The sequence below is a fragment of the Scyliorhinus torazame genome, chromosome 6 (assembly GCF_047496885.1).
Source record: "Scyliorhinus torazame isolate Kashiwa2021f chromosome 6, sScyTor2.1, whole genome shotgun sequence".
NCBI lineage: Eukaryota > Metazoa > Chordata > Chondrichthyes > Carcharhiniformes > Scyliorhinidae > Scyliorhinus > Scyliorhinus torazame.
The window spans coordinates 230,551,372-230,569,805 of record NC_092712.1 but is presented as its reverse complement, the minus strand read 5'-3'; positions in this window follow the sequence as shown (position 1 = coordinate 230,569,805).

Sequence of the window (18,434 nt, the reverse complement as noted above, 5' to 3'; positions counted from 1 at the left end):
TTCAGTGCCAGTGTGACTTTCCAATGTATTGTTACACTTCCCTGAGCGACTTTCCACTGATGCGATTGCACTGCTGGAAGCTGCGGGAGGTGTTTATCTGCTACCCCCACTTTTTCTTGGAGCAAGGGAAATGACCTGCTACCAGTGCTGGAGAGTGGGAAGGGGTGCTCTTTCGCTCTTCTGATGTGCTCTGCATCGGTGTGACTTTCCAGTATATTGTTATACTACCCTTCAACAATTTTCCACTGATACATGTCTACTGCTGGGAGCTGTGGGAGGGGTTGTGAGTTATTGTACTGTTGACTGCCTGCTGTGTAATGCTTGGAGGCTGTGTGTTTGTCTGCTACAGTCACTTTTGTTTCTGTGGCCTGGAGTATGGAACCTACTGCGAGTGCTGGAGGGGAAAGGAGTGCTCTCTCGCTCTTCTGCTGTGCTCTGTGTTGGTGTGATTTTCCAGTGGATTGTTATGCTACCCCTGAACGACTTTCCACTGATGCGAGTTTATTGCTGAGAGCTGCGGTGGGGAGGAGCGCAGTGGGTAGATTCAGATGCTGGTGACTAGCGGGGCTGGTTCAGCACAGGGCTAAATCACTGGCTTTGAAAGCAGACTAAGGCAAGCCAGCGGCACGGTTCAATTCCCGTACCAGCCTCCCCGAACAGGCGCCAGAATGTGGCGACTAGGGGCTTTTCACAGTAACTTAATTTGAAGCCTACTTGTGACAATAAGCGATTTTCATTCATTTTCATTTTCATTATGCTGTTGGTTGGTTGGTTCACGTGTGGTTGGTTTTCTTTGTATAAATATACTGATGTAATTTTGTGTTTGTATCGATATTCTGTCATGAAAAGGTGCTTGTGTGTATGCAACATAGTGCCTTTTCCTTGTCGGTTGATGGTTATTGTGATTATATCATAGAATCATAGAACTTACAGTGCAGAAGGAGGCCATTCGGCCCATCGAGTCATCACCGGTCCTTACAAAGAGCAACCCACTCAAGCCCACATAGCTGCCCTATCCTGGCAACCCATCAATCCTCACTTAACCTTTTTGGACACTAAGGGCAATTTAGCATGGCCAATCCACCTAACCCACACACCTTTGGACTGTGGGAGGAAACCGGAGCACTCGGAGGAAACCCACGCAGACACGGGGAGAACGTGCAGACTCCGCACAGACAGTGACCCAGCCAGAAATCAAACCTGGGACCCTGGAGCTGTGAAGCAATTGTGCTAACCACTATGCTCCCATGCTGCCCTTGCATATGGACTGCTGAGCAGTTTACTTTTGTATAAAGGTATTGTTAACCATTGAATAAACAAAATATTCTCAGGGAGCTGCAGGTTGTGTTTGCTGCTTGCTCCCACTTGTGGCTGCAAATGCCTGGATACTGCTGTTGCTGTTTCCTTCCTTTTCTGTAGCCGAAAAGAAGGACAATTTTTTCTAAGGTACCTGGGTTCTGGAACTCTGGGCTCAGGGGGACGTATGAATCCAGAAGGCAATCCGGTTTGAAGCAAGAAGATGCTGCAGGACCTGATGATCCAAATGGGCCACGTGATGAAACCATTGAAGAAATGCTTTCACAGATTGCTGATGCCTTTGTTGCTGGTGTGGTGAGTGCTGGATGTAACTGGTATGTCACTGCGGGTTAAATATGCTGGGAGTCAGCAATGTTCAACTACACCTTGAGCGCCAGTGGAATATGTGAATGCCAGGATTTGGTTCAGGTGAGATTGGGACATGTGACAGGACCTGAAAAGCTGCGGCTCCTGGACAGAGAATGGGACTGATACATGGGCCAGGTACGGACAGATAATTTCTACAACAAAGTTCTGGATATGAAAACACATCCAAGTGTTACTGCCGAGCATCTCAATCAGATTGTGAGGCCTGGACTCTTTGCCTGAATACTGGCGGCGTCAACACCACAGAGGCGTCAACAATCAAACACCCTCATGCTGGACTTCATTGGGGATATCCCTGCGACCGGAGGGTGAGTGTGTGGAATTGGGGTGGGAAGTGCACCTGAGAATGGTACAAGATATGTTCCTGCCAGGTGTCCAGGGTCTGGGGCCCGGTGCCCAGAAGCCCCTGCTGTAGTCAGGGGTGCAATGGGTAGGGCAGGGTCTCCCAGCACAACCGGCTTGTCGGTTGACACCCTGACAGGAGGCAGGGAATGTAAGGGTGGGGAGGCTGGGGGGACTCATGGTACCAGGTTGGAACTGATTGTCGGTCTCTCACCCACACCAATTCCTTACAGATATCACATTACAGATCGTATGGTGCCTCCGCTGCAACAGCCCTTGTGGTGCTGGTGGAAGTCCAGGCAGCCGAACGCTGGAGAAGACAGCAGCAGCAGCGTCAATGGAGGCTCAAGGTGGCAGCCCACGTGCATGGGCCTGCCCATACCCTGAGGACCCAGTCATCCATCAGGCCAGGGAGTGAACCGGGGAGATGAACCAGAGGGGGAGTCCCGCATTGGCCCAAGATGTACAGGCGTTGCTGATTGTTTGAGGAGATGTTGGACAGCATGCTGCAGGAGGCTCTGCCTCAACAAGAAGATGGTGTGGCACTTGTGTCATGTTCTTGCAGACTTGGCATCTCGTAGAGGAGGAGGTTACCCACTCCTGGTGGCCGTGCAGGTCACCACAGCCCTGAACCTTTACGCTTCGGGTTCATTCCAGGGAATGCCTCTGGAGAGGCAGGAATTCCTCTGGAGAGTCACCTTCACTTGCTCAAGCCTCCGCCAAATTGACTCTCAATCTCACTGAGATACACTAAAATTCTCTACCTGAGAGTTTAAAGGAGGGGTTTTCCGTCCACTCTGCCTCTGGAAAGCTTGTGCAGGGTTTCTGGCTGTGGTATAGAGAAAAGGGCCTGGACTTCAGGAACTTTTTGGGATTCTAAGTAGAGATATCATCCTGGGCTTTTCCCAGACTTCCTTACAGAGGTTTAATTTGCACAGGCCAGGCAGAATAGATAATTCTAGCAGCATTGAAATCAGGAGTTAAACCTTCACAGGACTGATACCACTCCAGCCGAGATATTAGAGAGAGCAGTTCCAGCCTTTCTGGGAGAGATATTTAACAGGATTATGCCCAGCTCCTTCTCAGAATGAAACTGAAAGTAAAAAATGGAACCAGCCTGCTACTCCAGATTCATCTGAAAGATTCTACCAATCCCAATCGAAAACAGAAAATGTCACGGAGTTCCAGAAGAAGGGATTGGCTGCTGGCCAAATCCATCAAAATGACATCATGAGCTAGGCCACAGAGCAAACTGGATCGTGAGGGGGCGGGGGGGGGGGGGGGGGGGGGGAGCGAGGGGGGCTGCCTGGCCAGTTCAAATAGCAGCTTGCAGTGGGGTGGGAGATTGGGGGGTGGGGGGGGGCGGGGGGAGTTTCAGTTCAAAACAAAAGGATAGTTTTAAGAACAACCAGCAGGACAGGGGCAGCATGGTAGCATTGTGGATAGCGCAATTGTTTCACAGCTCCAGGGTCCCAGGTTCGATTCCGGCGGCTTGGGTCACTGTCTGTGCGGAGTCTGCACATCCTCCCCGTGTGTGCGCGGGTTTCCTCCGGGTGCTCCGGTTTCCTCCCACAGTCCAAAGATGTGCATGTTAGGTGGATTTGCCATGATAAATTGCCCTTCGTGTCCAAAATTGCCCTTAGTGTTGGGTGGGGTTACTGGGTTATGGGGTAGGGTGCTCTTTCCAAGAGCCGGTGCAGACTCGATGGGCCGAATGGGCTCCTTCTGCACTGTAAATTCTATGATGACAGGCATTGAAAGGAAACCAGGATCAGGCAAGGATTTAAAGTAGATTCATTACAAGGCAGATGGGCACGCAGTGCCTCAAGAAGATGAGTGACCTCCTTAGGGTCGTTCGGGTGAGTCACCAACTTTGTTCCCCTGGCATCACTCCTGTCCCTTACTCCTCACATCACAGCCCCACTGCCATGGAGACCAAACAAAACCAACCTGCCCTCATCCCACCCTGCACCAAACCTCAGTATAATCCTCTTTGCCCAGGTAACCTGCACACACATGCTACCAGCCACGTGCCCTGCCCCACGTCTCACCATGCCCTCTATGTGTCCCCTGGGAAAAGACGGCCCAAAACAGAAGGGAATGGGGGGCGGCACGGTGGCACAGTGGTTAGCACTGCTGCCTTACGGTGCAAGGACCCAGTTCGATCCCGGCCCAGGTTACTGTCCATGTGGAGTTTGCACAATCTCCCCGTGTCTGCATGGTCTCATCCCCGAAGACGTGTAGGGTAAGTGGTTTGGTCAAAAGAAATTGGCCTTTAATTGGAAAAAAAGAATTGGGTACTCTAAATTAATTTTTTTTTAGAAAGAAGGGAACGGGAGAAGAAGGGATGGGGCTTTCCGGAACTCTGGGCTCTCACCCCATGGAGAAGAGATCGATGCAATTGTCCGGGGAGGTGCAGGAGAAGGCTATCTCCAAGGCAGAGGTCAGTATGCGTCAACCAAATGAGCCCCTATTGGAAAATTATGTACCTATAACAAGTGAGTCACCCTTCTCTCCCAGACCACTCCTTCCCAAGATCTCAGCATGTGCCTTGTCTTTTGTCTTTCAGGATCACCATCAGACCAGGTCGGCCCATTTAGGGTTCCTCACCCCCAGCCACAACCCCAGCACACCCCAGACAATCAGTCCGGGGACGACACGGACTCCTCGGCATTGCATTCACCTGAGCCCTCCACCATCACAGTGACTATCACCTTGCTGGCCATTTTAGTGAAGAGGCTCGTGGGTCACAATCTGGTGTACATGTCACACATGCTGCAGCACATCTGATGGAGGTAGGGACTCCCAAGGGAGCGGGCAGTCGGAGGGCTGTCTGAACCCTTGAATCAGCTGTAGTCTGGACTGGTATTGCACTTCTGGAAGGTATGATGCCGCACTGGTGGAGTAGCAGAGTCAGAGCCAGGATCTACAGGACGGGGTGTCAGCAATTTTCCAGTGCCTGCATGCACAATTGGAGGCATGTTGGAGATTGTGCCGACAATGCGTGATACCCAACACTGAACAGATGGCATTCATGGTAGAAGCCTTAAGTCAAAAGAGTCACAGCCATGGATCAAGACGTACAAGGCTTGGGGCACACTGTGCGTTCAATGCCTGAGGCTCAGGGCAGGAGAGGCCAGTCACAGGCAGCCATGTACCAGGCCCACATGATCGTTGCTGTGGCGCTCCAGAGTTTGGCCCAGTCACAAAGGGTCATGGTTGAAGGCGTTGAGACCATTGGCTGAGTGCTGACTGACCTGGGCCAGTCAGAGGGACATGACCGAGGTGCAGAGGATGTGACTGAGACGCAGAGAGACATGACTCACTCACATGAGAGATGTGACCCAGTCTCTGTGCTCCATGGTTGAGAATATTGAGACCTCTGTTGAGACAAGAGCAGGCCTCCGGGACTGACAGTGCCAGGTGACAGTGGAGTCTCTCGAGCTCACTCCAGCCTCACCTCGATCCCATGGAGTAGCCCAGGGGCTATCGGGCACCCAGAGGGAGGAGGAAGTGATGGGGCATATGCTGGTGCCTCCCACAGGCGAGGTGCTTCTTAATCAACCCCCCTCCCACCAGCTGACACTGGCACATCTGATGGGCAGCGGGCAGAACAGGTTTGCACCTTGTCACCTGTGACATCAAAAGTTGGTTGGGCCCATCCAGGTCCAGGCCGTCCAGAGGATGGCCACCAATGGCATCTCAGGTCAGAGGGCGGGATACGCAGCACGCTGCCTCCATGTTTGATGTGTTGTCTGGGGTCACACCTAGAAGGAGCAGTAGGTCACATAAAATAAGGAAGATAGACAAAAGTTACGTTGGCACGGGTGAAGCACATACGTTAGAGGTAGGAGTCAGGGCACAACAATTGTATACAGTCACAATTAAACACCTTTTCATTAACATTTCAACCTGCATCAATCCTCTGTGTGAAGGGTGTGAGGGATGGGCTGGGTTAGTGTAGACGGTGTGCCGGGTGGGGCGTGTGGGACGTCGGTGATGTGGGGTGTGTGTGGATGGAATGGGGCAGGGCCCCCAGGAAAACTAAACGTTCCACCCTGAGTCACACTCAGAGGCGGCAGTGTGAGGACGCCTTGTAAGACAGCTTACCCAGTGAGTATTGTGGTGATATGCATGTGCACATTAATGTATATAGTTATCTATCAATGTTTATAGTTATTGGTACGACCTCCGACCAGCAGGCAGCGATAGAGATCCACAATGTGACTGGAGAGATCTGGTAGTTAGTCGTGAGTCGTGCGAGAGGACAGTCGTATTAGAAGTCACTCCAGGAGAATTCACTGAATTAATTCAGTAGTTGCCGTTTGTATTTGAGTTTGTTAGTTATCCTTCCACGTGTTGATCTTGTGAACAAATGATCTTACGAGTCCAAAGAACTAGGTGTTCTGTGTGCATCTGTACTACGGCTATAACTCAGAACATGACAAGTATCACATCACCATGCAGCATCTCCATAATATGATGAGGTTGTCTTGTGTGTGGGTGGCCTGTCGTGCCAGCCCAGGCTTTATGACTGTATTTTCCAGGCCATCCTCCTCGACAGATGAGGCCTGGCATTCTTCTTCTTTCTCCTCCAGTATGTTCCCCTTCTGCTGCACAATGTTGTGCAGGACATAGCAGTCCAACGCAATGTTTGAAACCTTCCTCGGGCTATATTGGAGTGTCCCACCAGAGTGGTCGAGGCATCGGAAGCGCATCTTTAGGATGCCGATGCACCGCTCGATGATGCTCCTGGTTGCTGCATGGGTTATCGCGGGTTTCTGCATCGGCCTGGGGCGGCGTCATTAGCCAATACCTCAGCAGGTAACTCTTGTTACGCAAGAGCCAACCCTTTACCCGAGAGACCGTCTCAAAGGTGTCCGGAAACTGACGAATGCGCCAGGACATGTGTGTCGTGCATACTGCCTGGATATTGGGCGCAGGTGGGTATGATGTGCAGATGGTGGTCGCACACCACCTGCACATTCCGGGAGTGGAAGCTCTTCCTATTGATGAAGGGCACCTGCTGGTGAGCTGGTGCTCGTAGGGGGACATGTGTTTCATCAACACCCCATGGACCTGGGCATGCCAGCGACAGCTGCAAATTCTGCTGCCCAGGCATTCTTGTGGGCTGTATATAGTCTGCTACCCAGGTGCATAAAGCATCCATCACTGCGAGAATGCATCTGTGCACAGATGTCTGCGAGGTCTTAGACATATTCCCGCTCAGCCCCTGGAAAGACCCAGAGGCATAAATGTTCAGGGCCTCTGTTACCTTGATGGCTGCCAGCCTCCATACTCCCGCAGTGCCAGGTATGCCATCAAATGGCACAGGTGGCACATGGTTTCCCTGGTTAGCTAAAGTCTTTGGCGGCACAGGTGGTCTGGCATCTCTTTGAAAGACATGCCCCAGCAGCACACACGTGGCCTGATGCTGTGTCTCCTTCTCACCTCCTCCTCAGCCTGTTGGACAGTTGGCACTCGAGTGTCACTGGCCCCTGCTCTGCAGGGGCAGGCTCCTCTTGTGCAGTGTCCTTCCCGAGCAAGCCCTGTGTCTCCAGCTTCCATGTGACCGCAACGGCTGCTGTGGCCAGGTAGAGAGTAAGCATTCCTGGCTGTACTCTTGGTGTTCTTTGTGTTGCTAAATTTAGAATGGTTGGCGTAGTGTTCACAAAGACCACAAAATAAATTTAACTTGAACAAAGCTATAAATTTATTAACACGACTAATTTGGATTCGACACGTACTCCTAAATAATACACAGTTGATAATTAACCTATAATCTACACTCACCTACAACTAATCTCTACACTATAATAAACAATGATCTGCTGTAACTCACACGATGTTTACTTCAGTTTGTCTCATAGAAACATAGGAAATAAAAGCAGGAGGAGACCATTCAACTCTTCGAGCCTGCTCCGCCATTCATTATGATCATGGCTGATCATCCGACAGAATAGCCTAATCCCCCTTTCCCCCCAAATCCTTTGATCCTTTTCATCCTCAGTGCGATATCTAACTGCTTCGTGAAAACATGCAATCTTTTGGCTTCAACTACTTCCTGTGGTGACGAATTCCACAGGCCGACCACTCTCTAGGGGAAGAAATTTCTCCTCATCTCTGTCCTAAATGGTCTACCCCGTATCTCAGACTGTGACCCCTGGTTCTGGATGCACCCACCATCTGGAACATCCTTCCTGCATCTTCCCTGTCCAGTCCTATTAGAAATGTATAGGTTTCTATGAGATCCCCCCTCATTCTTCTGAACTCCAGCGAATACAATCCTAACCGATTCAATCTCTCCTCATATGTCAGTCCCGCCATCCCAGGAATCAGTCAGGGAAACCAGTCTGCACTCCCTCTCGAACACCCTTCCTCAGATAAGGAGACCAAACCTGCACACAATTCCCAGTGTGGCCTCATCAAGGCGCTGTATAATTGCAGCAAGACATTGCTGCTTCTGTACTTGAATCCTCTTGCTTTGAAGGCCAACATACCATTTGCCTTCTTTACCGCCTGCTGTACCTGCATGTTTACCTTGTGTACGATAACAGTCAGGGCTCGTTTCACATTCCCCTCTCCTAATTTATGGCCATTCAGATAATAGTCTGGGGGAGGGATCGCTCATGGGCTGGAAGGGGGTGTAGGTGTCTCAGCACCTTCGGGTCAGACATACCATGCCCTGGATCGTGTATTCCCATTACGGGGGCACCTCTAGCCCCTGCATGTCTGCCCCACTGACAACCCATAACTACCACTGACCGTGGAGGCCTCTGGCCACGCGGCTGAAGGCTATTGCGAATAGGGAATTGGCAACTGTAGTTAAGTGAGTACTTCACAGCTCCTAAGTGGATTCGCGTGGGTAAGTGGATCCATGTGGCATGTGGCAGTTATACATAGAGCCATTCTCTCTCACACACACACACAGAACATACAGTGCAGAAGGAGGCCATTTGGCCCATCGAGTCTACACCGACCCATTTAAGCACTCACTTCCACCCTCTCCCGTAACCCAATAACCCCTCCTAACCTTTTTAGTCACTAAGGACAATTTATCATGGCCAATCCACCTAACCTGCACGTCTTTGGACTGTGGGAGGAAACCGGAGCACCCGGAGGAAATCCATGCAGACACAGGGATAACATACAGACGCCGCACAGACAGTGACCCAGCGGGGAATCAAACCTGGGACCTGATGCTGTGAAGCCACAGTGCTATCCACTTGTGCTACCGTGCTACCGAGAGTGACTCTCTCACACAGTCACTCACTCTCTCCCACACAGTCACAGTTTATCTCAGTCTCTCTCAAGTCTCTCCGTCTCTCTCTCTCTCCCACAGTCATTCACTCTCTCACACAGTCACTAACATTTTCTTCCTCACAGTCTCCCTCCCTCTCTCTGTCATTCACTTTCTCTCTCAGAGAGGCACTCACTCTCTCTCACAGTTGCTCTCTCTCTCTCACACACACACGCATAGTCACTCACACTCTCTCACAAAGTCACTCTCTCTTTCTTTCAGTCACTCAGTCTCTACCACACAGTCACAAACATTCTCTCTGTGTCTCACAGTGGCTCTCTCTCTCTCTCTCTCTCTTACACACTCACTCACTCACTCGGAACCCAGTGGGACCAGGTGTTGACAGGCACTAGCTAAGATAGGGCCTCAGTGTAATATAGCACTTCTAATAAATTTAACTTTGTTCAGCACCCCGGTCCCCGGCTCCCACCATTTCTCAGCTACCCGGGCCACGATCCCGGCCATTGCTCAGCTACCCAGGCCCCGATCCCGGCCATTTTTCAGCTACCCGGGCCACGATCCCGGCCATTGCTCAGCTACCCGGGCCACGATCCCGGCCATTGCTCAGCTACCCAGGCCCCGATCCCGGCCATTGCTCAGCTACCCGGGCCACGATCCCGGCCATTGCTCAGCTACCCAGGCCCCGATCCCGGCCATTGCTCAGCTACCCGGGCCCCGATCCCAGCCATTTTTCAGCTACCCGGGCCCCGATCCCGGCCATTGCTCAGCTACCCTGGCCCCGATCCCGGCCATTGCTCAGCTACCCAGGCCCCGATCCCGGCCATTGCTCAGCTACCCGGGCCCCGATCCCAGTCATTTTTCAGCTACCCGGGCCCCGATCCCGACCATTGCTCAGCTACCCGGGCCCCGATCCCGGCCATTGCTCAGCTACCCGGGCCCCGATCCCGGCCATTGCTCAGCTACCCGGGCCCTGATCCTGGCCATTTCTCAGCTACCCGGGCCCCGATCCCGGCCATTGCCGAGCTACCCGGGCCCTGATCCCGGCCATTTCTCAGCTACCCGGCCCCGATCCCGGCCATTGCTCAGCTACCCGGGCCCCGATCCCGGCCATTGCTCAGCTACCCGGGCCCTGACCCCGGCCATTTCTCAGCTAGCCGGGCCCCGATCACGGCCATTGCTCAGCTACCCGGGCCCTGATCCTGGCCATTTCTCAGTTACCCGGGCCCCGATCCCGGCCATTGCTCAGTTACCCGGGCCCCCGCCATTGCTCAGCTACCCGAGCTCCGGCTCCCGCCATTGCTCAGCTCCCCAAGCGCCGGCACCCCGCCATTGCTCAGCTACCCAGCCCCTGAATCCCTTGTGGTAAACCACTGTTACTGTATTATATATATTGTGGTAAACCACGGTTACTGTATTGTCTATATTGTTTGTTGTCTCTGCTGGCTTCGCCTGTGGCTCTTCGCCTCAGGGTTGTTGTCTCTGCTGGCTTCACCTGTGGCTCCTCCCCTCAGGCTCTGTATAAAGGTGGTCGACCTCTGGCCCTGCCCCAGTTCAGAATCAGTTGCCATCAGGTTCTCATTTAGCTTATTAAAGCCACAGTTTCGTTCCACAACTCGTCTTTGTACAATTAATGGCACATCAATTTAATAAACTAAACGATTAAGATAGATGCATCACTCAAGCCTATTCGACTGGAACTGGACCCCAAGCAGCCGCCGCCACTCCGACATTCGAGCACTTGCTAAGCTGCTTCGAAGCTTACCTCCAATCTGCCGCCGTCGCTGACATCCACAAGCTTCAAGTCCTCAACGCCTGGGTAAGCCCGCAGGTTTTCCTCCTTATCAGGGACGCTGCCTCGTATGAGGAGGTGATAACGCTGCTGAAGGGGCAGTATGTAAAGGCAGTAAATGAGGTGTATGCTAGACATCTCCTTGCACGAGGCGTCAACGCCCCAGAGAATCGCGGGCTGAATTCCTGCGCACCTTGCAGGTACTCGGCCGAGACTGTAGTTGGCAGGCGGTATTGGCTGTCCAGCACACGGAGCTGCTGATCAGGGATGCCTATGTTGCTGGCATAAAATCTAACTACACCTGCCGGCGCCTGCTAGAAGGGTGTACACTCGGCCTCCAAGAGACAGAGCAGCTCTCGAATTCGCTGGAAGTGGCCTTCCATAACATGGATGCATTCACCTCCGACCACGCGGTCCCTTCGTGGATGTTGTAGGTGCCGCCATCACCCACCTGGGTGCATCGCAAGACTGTGCCGCGCATCAATCAGCCACCTCCGGTGGCCTGAGATGCTACTTCTGTGGCCAGAGTAAGCACCCCAGACAACGCTGCCCAGCATGGAGCGCGATCTGCATCGGATGCGGAAAGAAAGGCCACTTCGCCAAAGTCTGCCAGGCCCGACCATGCCCTGACATGACCTCTGCCACTCTCATCAAGGCCCTGCACTGTCTCTTCACCTTATTCGGTTTCCCCACCTACATCCATAGCGATCGGGGTTCCTCTTTCATGAGTGACGAGTTGCGTCAGTTCCTGCTTAGCAAGGGCATCGCCTCCAGCAGGACCACCAGCTACAATCCCCAGGGCAACAGTCAGGTGGAAAGGGAGAACGCGACAGTCTGGAATGCCGTCCTTCTTGCCCTACGGTCTAGAAGTCTCCCAGTCTCCCGTTGGCAGGAGGTCCTTCCCGATGCGCTCCATTCCATCCGTTCGCTCCTGTGCACTGCCACCAATGAGACCCCTCACGAACGAATGTTTGTCTTCCCCAGGAAGTCCACCTCAAGGGTCTCACTCCCGTCCTGGCTGACAGTCCCAAGGCCCGTCCTCCTCCGGAAGCATGCGAGGAGTCATAAATTGGGTCCCCTGATCTAAAGGGTTCTTCCCATCAATGCCAACCCACAATATGCCTATGTGGCACACCATGACCGGCGGCAGGACACAGTCGCCCTTCGGGATTTGGCACCCGCAGATTCCCCTGTGACCATCACCACCACCCCCGCCTCTACACCCTCTTCCTCTCCAGCGACTCAACTACTGGGCGAAGACGACGACGACACGCTCCCGGACACGCGGCTCTCGACACCAGTGCCCACACCACAGCCGGGACTGAGGCGTTCACGGCGGAAGGTCACAGCCCCCGACTGACTCGATCTTTAAGTCCACTTCACGCCCGCCGGACTCTTTTTTTTGAACAGGGGGTGATTGTGGTAAACCACTGTTACTGTATTGTATATATTGTGGTAAACCACTGTTACTGTATTGTATATATGGTTTGTCTGCTGGCTTCGCCTGTGGCTCATCCACTCAGGCTCTGTATAAAGGTGGCCGACCTCTGGCCCTGCCCCAGGTCAGGATCAGTTGCCAGCACGTTCTCGTTTCGCTTATTAAAGCCACAGTTTCGTTCCACAACTCGTCTTTGTATAATTGATGGCACATCACCCCGCCAACCCTCACCACCCTGGCCCCCGGCTCCCGCCATTGTTCAGCTACCCGGGCCCGAGCCCCCCCCATTTCTCAACTCCCTGAGTCCCAGCACCCCCCACCCATTACTCAGCTCCCTGTGCCCCGGCCCCTGCCATTGCTCAGTTACCTGGACCCCAGCCCCCCCATTGGTCAGTTACCTGGGGCCCGATCCTGGCCATTGCTCAATTACCTAGGTCCCAGCCCCCGCCTTTGCTCAGTTACCCGGGCCCTGATCCCGGCCATTGCTCAGCTCCCTGGGCCCCTGCCCCCACCATTGCTCAGCTACCTGGGCCACAGACCCCCCATTGCTCAGCTACCTGGGCCCCAGATCCCCCATTGCTCAGCTACCCTGGCCCCGGTCCCCATCCCCCTCATTGCATAGCTACCCGGGCACCGGCCCCCGGCCCCCCTCATTGCTCAGCTACCCGGACCCTGGCCCCCGCCATTGCTCAGCTACCCGGGCCCAGGCCCCCGGCCCCCCCTCATTGCTCAGCTACCCGGGCCCCGGCACCCGGCCCCCCTATTTGCTCAGCTACCCGGGGCCCGGACCCCCTCATTGCTCAGCTACCCGGGCCCCGGCCCCCGACCCCCGGCATTGCTCAGCTACCCGGGACCCCGGCCCCCGCCATTGCTCAGTTACCCGGGCCCCGGCCCCCCTCATTGCTCAGCTACCCAGACCCTGGCCCCCGCCATGGCTCAGCTACCTGGGCCCCGGACCCCTGCCCTCCTCATTGCTCAGATACCCGGGCCTCGGCCCCTGCCATTGCGCTGCTACCCGGGCCCCGGCCCCCGCCATTGCTCAGCTACCCGGGCCCCGGCCCCCGCCATTGCACAGCTACCCAGGCGGACCTCTGCCTCCCTCCCCCACCCCTCCCCCTGCCATTGCTCAGCTACCCGGGCCCCGATCCAAGCCATTGCTCAGCTACCCGGGCCCCGGCCACCAGCCCCCGGCCCCCGGCATTGCACAACTACCCGGGCCCAGGACCCCAGCCCCCGGCCCCTGGCATTGCACAGCGACCCGAGCCCCAGCCCCCGGCATTGCACTGCTACCCGGACCCCGGCCCCTGGCATTGCACAGCTACCCGGCCCCCGGCCCCTGGCATTGCACAGCTACCCGGGCCCCAGCCCCCCCATTGGTCAGTTACCTGGGGCCCGATCCTGGCCATTGCTCAATTACCTAGGTCCCAGCCCCCGCCTTTGCTCAGTTACCCGGGCCCTGATCCCGGCCAATGCTCAGCTCCCTGGGCCCCGGCCCCCACCATTGCTCAGCTACCTGGGCCACAGACCCCCCATTGCTCAGCTACCTGGGCCCCAGATCCCCCATTGCTCAGCTACCCTGGCCCCGGTCCCCATCCCCCTCATTGCTCAGCTACTCGGGCACCGGCCCCCGGTCCCCCTCATTGCTCAGCTACCCGGGCCCCGGCACCCGGCCCCCCTATTTGCTCAGCTACCCGGGGCCCGGCCCCCCTCATTGCTCAGCTACCCGAGCCCCGGCCCCCGGCATTGCTCAGTTACCCGGGCCCCGGCCCCCTCATTGCTCAGCTACCCAGGCCTTGGCCCCCGCCATGGCTCAGCTACCTGGGCCCCGGACCCATGCCCTCCTCATTGCTCAGATACCCGGGCCTCGGCCCCTGCCATTGCGCTGTTACCCGGGCCCCGGCCCACGCCATTGCTCAGCTACCTGGGCCCCGGCCCCCGCCATTGCTCAGCTACCCAGGCCCGGCCTCTGCCTCCCTCCCACCCCTCCCCCTGCCATTGCTCAGCTACCCAGGCCCCGATCCAAGCCATTGCTCAGCTACCCGGGCCCCGGCCCCCAGCACCCGGCCCCCAGCCCCCGGCCCCCGGCATTGCACAACTACCCGGGCCCAGGGCCCCAGCCACCGGCATTGCACAGCTACCCGAGCCCCAGCCCCCGGCATTGCACTGCTACCCGGACTCTGGCCCCTGGCATTGCACAGCTACCCGGCCCCCGGCCCCTGGCATTGCACAGCTACCCGGGCCCCAGCCCCCCCATTGGTCAGTTACCTGGGGCCCGATCCTGGCCATTGCTCAATTACCTAGGTCCCAGCCCCCGCCTTTGCTCAGTTACCCGGGCCCTGATCCCGGCCATTGCTCAGCTCCCTGGGCCCCGGCCCCCACCATTGCTCAGCTACCTGGGCCACAGACCCCCCATTGCTCAGCTACCTGGGCCCCAGATCCCCCATTGCTCAGCTACCCTGGCCCCGATCCCCATCCCCCTCATTGCTCAGCTACCCGGGCACCGGTCCCCGGCCCCCCTCATTGCTCAGCTACCCGGACCCTGGCCCCCCGCCATTGCTCAGCTACCCGGGCCCCGGCCCCCGGCCCCCCTAATTGCTCAGCTACCCGGGGCCCGGACCCCCTCATTGCTCAGCTACCCGGGCCCCGGCCCCCAGCGTTGCTCAGCTACCCGGGACCCCGGCCCCCGCCATTGCTCAGTTACCCGGGCCCCGGCCCCCCTCATTGCTCAGCTACCCGGGCCCTGGCCCCCGCCATGGCTCAGCTCCCTGGGCCCCGGACCCCTGCCCTCCTCACTGCTCAGATACCCGGGCCTCGGCCCCTGCCATTGCGCTGCTACTCGGGCCCCGGCCCCCGCCATTGCTCAGCTACCCGGGCCCCAGCCCCCGCCATTGCTCAGCTACCCAGGCCCGGCCTCTGCCTCCCTCCCCCACCCCTCCCCCTGCCATTGCTCAGCTACCCGGGCCCCGATCCAAGCCATTGCTCAGCTACCCGGGCCCCGGCCCCCAGCCCCCGGCCCCCGGCATTGCACAACTACCCGGGCCCAGGGCCCCAGCCCCCGGCCCCTGGCTTTGCACAGCTACCCGAGCCCCAGCCCCCGGCATTGCACTGCTACACGGACCCTGGCCCCTGGCATTGCACAGCTACCCGGCCCCCGGCCCCTGGCATTGCACAGCTACCCGGGCCCCAGCCCCCCCATTGGTCAGTTACCTGGGGCCCGATCCTGGCCATTGCTCAATTACCTAGGTCCCAGCCCCCGCCTTTGCTCAGTTACCCGGGCCCTGATCCTGGCCATTGCTCAGCTCCCTGGGCCCCGGCCCCCACCATTGCTCAGCTACCTGGGCCACAGACCCCACATTGCTCAGCTACCTGGGCCCCAGATCCCCCATTGCTCAGCTACCCGGGCCCCGGCCCCCAGCCCCCGGCCCCTGGCATTGCACAACTACCCGGGCCCAGGGCCCCGGCCCCCGGCATTGCACAGCTACCCGGGCCCCGGCCCCCAGCCCCCGGCCCCTGGCATTGCACAGCTACCCGAGCCCCAGCCCCCGGCATTGCACTGCCACCCGGACCCCGGCCCCTGGCATTGCACAGCTACCCGGCCCCCAGCCCCCGGCCCCTGGCATTGCACAGCTACCAGGGCCCCGCCCCCCAGCCCCCGGCACTGCACAGCTACCCGGGCCGCGGCCCCGGCATTGCTCAGCTACCCAGGCCCCGGCTCCCGGCCCCCGGCCCGTGGCATTGCACAGCTACCCGGGACACGGCATTGCACAGCTACCCGGGCCCCGGCCCCTGTCCCCCGGCCCTTGCCATTGCTCAGCTACCTGGGCCTTGACCCCTGCCACCCCATTGCTCAGCTACCTGGGCCCTGGCCCCCGCCCCCCCGCCATGGCACAGCTACCCGGGTCCTGGCCCCTGCCCCCCCCATCATTGCTCAGCTACCAGGGCCCCGGCCCTCGGCATTGTCCAACTATCCGGACCCTGGCCCCCGCCTTTGCTCAGCTACCCGGGCTCCCGCCTTCCCCACCATTGCTCAGCTACCCAGGCCCTGGCCCCCGGCTCCCCTCCCCCTCACCATTGCTCAGCTACCTGGGCCCTGGCACCTGGCCCCCGCCCTCCTCCGCCATTGCTCAGCTACCCGGGCCCACACTCCCGCCCGCCCCGCCATTACTCAGTCCCCTGAGCCCCAGCCCTCGCCATTGCTCAGCTACCCGGACCCCGGCATTGCTCAGCTAACCGGGTTCCATCCCCCTCCCCCACCGCCCCCATCCTCCCCCCCGCCCCCGCCCCCACCCCGCCATTGCTCAGCTACCTGGGCCCCTGCCCCCGCCATTGCTCAGCTACCCGGGCCCCCGCCCCCCCACCATTGCTCAGCTACCCGGGTCCCGGCCCCCGCCCCCCGTCATTACTCAGCTCCCCGAGCCCCAGCCCTCGCCATTGCTCAGCTACCCGGACCCCAGCCCCCACCATTGCTCAGCTCTCCGGGCCCCGGGCCCCGGCATATGCCACTGCTCTGCTACCCAGACCCCGGGCCCCGGCCTCCACCATTGCTCAGCTACCCAGGCCCCGGCCCCCGCCATTGTTCAACTCCCCAGGCTCCGGTCCCCGTCATTACTCAGCTACCCAGGCCCTGGCCCCCGCCATTGCTCAGCTCCCCAGGAAAAGGGGAAATGGAGGTCCTAGGATGGAAGATACCACTGGTTGTCCAACTCACACGCTCTCCTAATCCTGACAGATATTGTATGCAATGGATGACATCTTGGATTCCATGATAGCTTCCCTCAAGATGCTGCTGGCAGGCCAGGTGGCCAGACCGTTACAGGAGACGGTTGCAACAGCATTGACAGACATTCGAGGTGGTGGCCTACGTGCAGTGTCCCGTGCCACACCCTGAAAACCCAGGCGCCCTTCAGGCCAGGGAGGGGCCAGAGGGCGAGGCTGGCGATGGCCCATGGTGTACAGGTGTCGCCGGTCTTTTGAACATATGACTGACAGCATGTGCCACAGGAAGCTCGGCCTCAACAAGGGGATGGTGCAGCACCTGTGCCATGTCTTCATGGACTTGGCACCACATGGAGGAGGAGGATACCCACTCCTGGTGACCGTCAAGATCTCAGCAGCCCTGAACATCTACACCTCAGAGTCATTCTAGGGTGCGAGAGGGGACTTGTGTGGAATCTCACAAGCTACAGCCCACAAGTGCACCCATGAGGTCACGGATGCCCTGTTTGCCCGCGCAGCGAACTACATAAACTTTGACATGGACCAGGCCCAACAGGGTGCCTGGGCAATAGGATTCTCCACCATGGGCAGAATGCTCCAGTTTCGGGGCGAATAGAATTTACAGAGCAGAAGGAGGCCACTCGGCCCATTGAGTCTGCACCGACCCTCGGAAAGAGCACTCTACTAAACCCACACCTCCACCCTATCCCGGTAACCCAGTAACCCCACCTAATCTTTTTGGACACTAAGGGGCAATTTAGTGTGGCCAATCCACCAAACCTGCACATCTTTGGACTGTGGGAGGAAACCGGAGCACCCGGAGGAAACCCACGCAGACACGGGGAGAATGTGCAGACTCCGCACAGACCAAGCCGAGAATCGCGCCTGGGACCCTGGAGCTGTGAAGTGCTAACCACTGTGCTACTGTGTCACATGGCATGCATGTCACCTTGCATTCAATGGACCATCTGGGAGTGCCCAATATCCAACAGGAAGGGGTTCCACTCCGAGCGTCCAATTCATATGCAACCACCACCTGAAGATCATGCACATGTATGCACGCTTCCCAGGGATCATGCACGCAGCTACATCCTGGAGCAGTTGGACATTATTAAACCTCTTCAAGGACCACCCCAGGATGGGCGGCTGGCTCTTGGGGGATAAGGGGAACCCACTGAGGACCTGGCTAATGACAGCAGTATGGA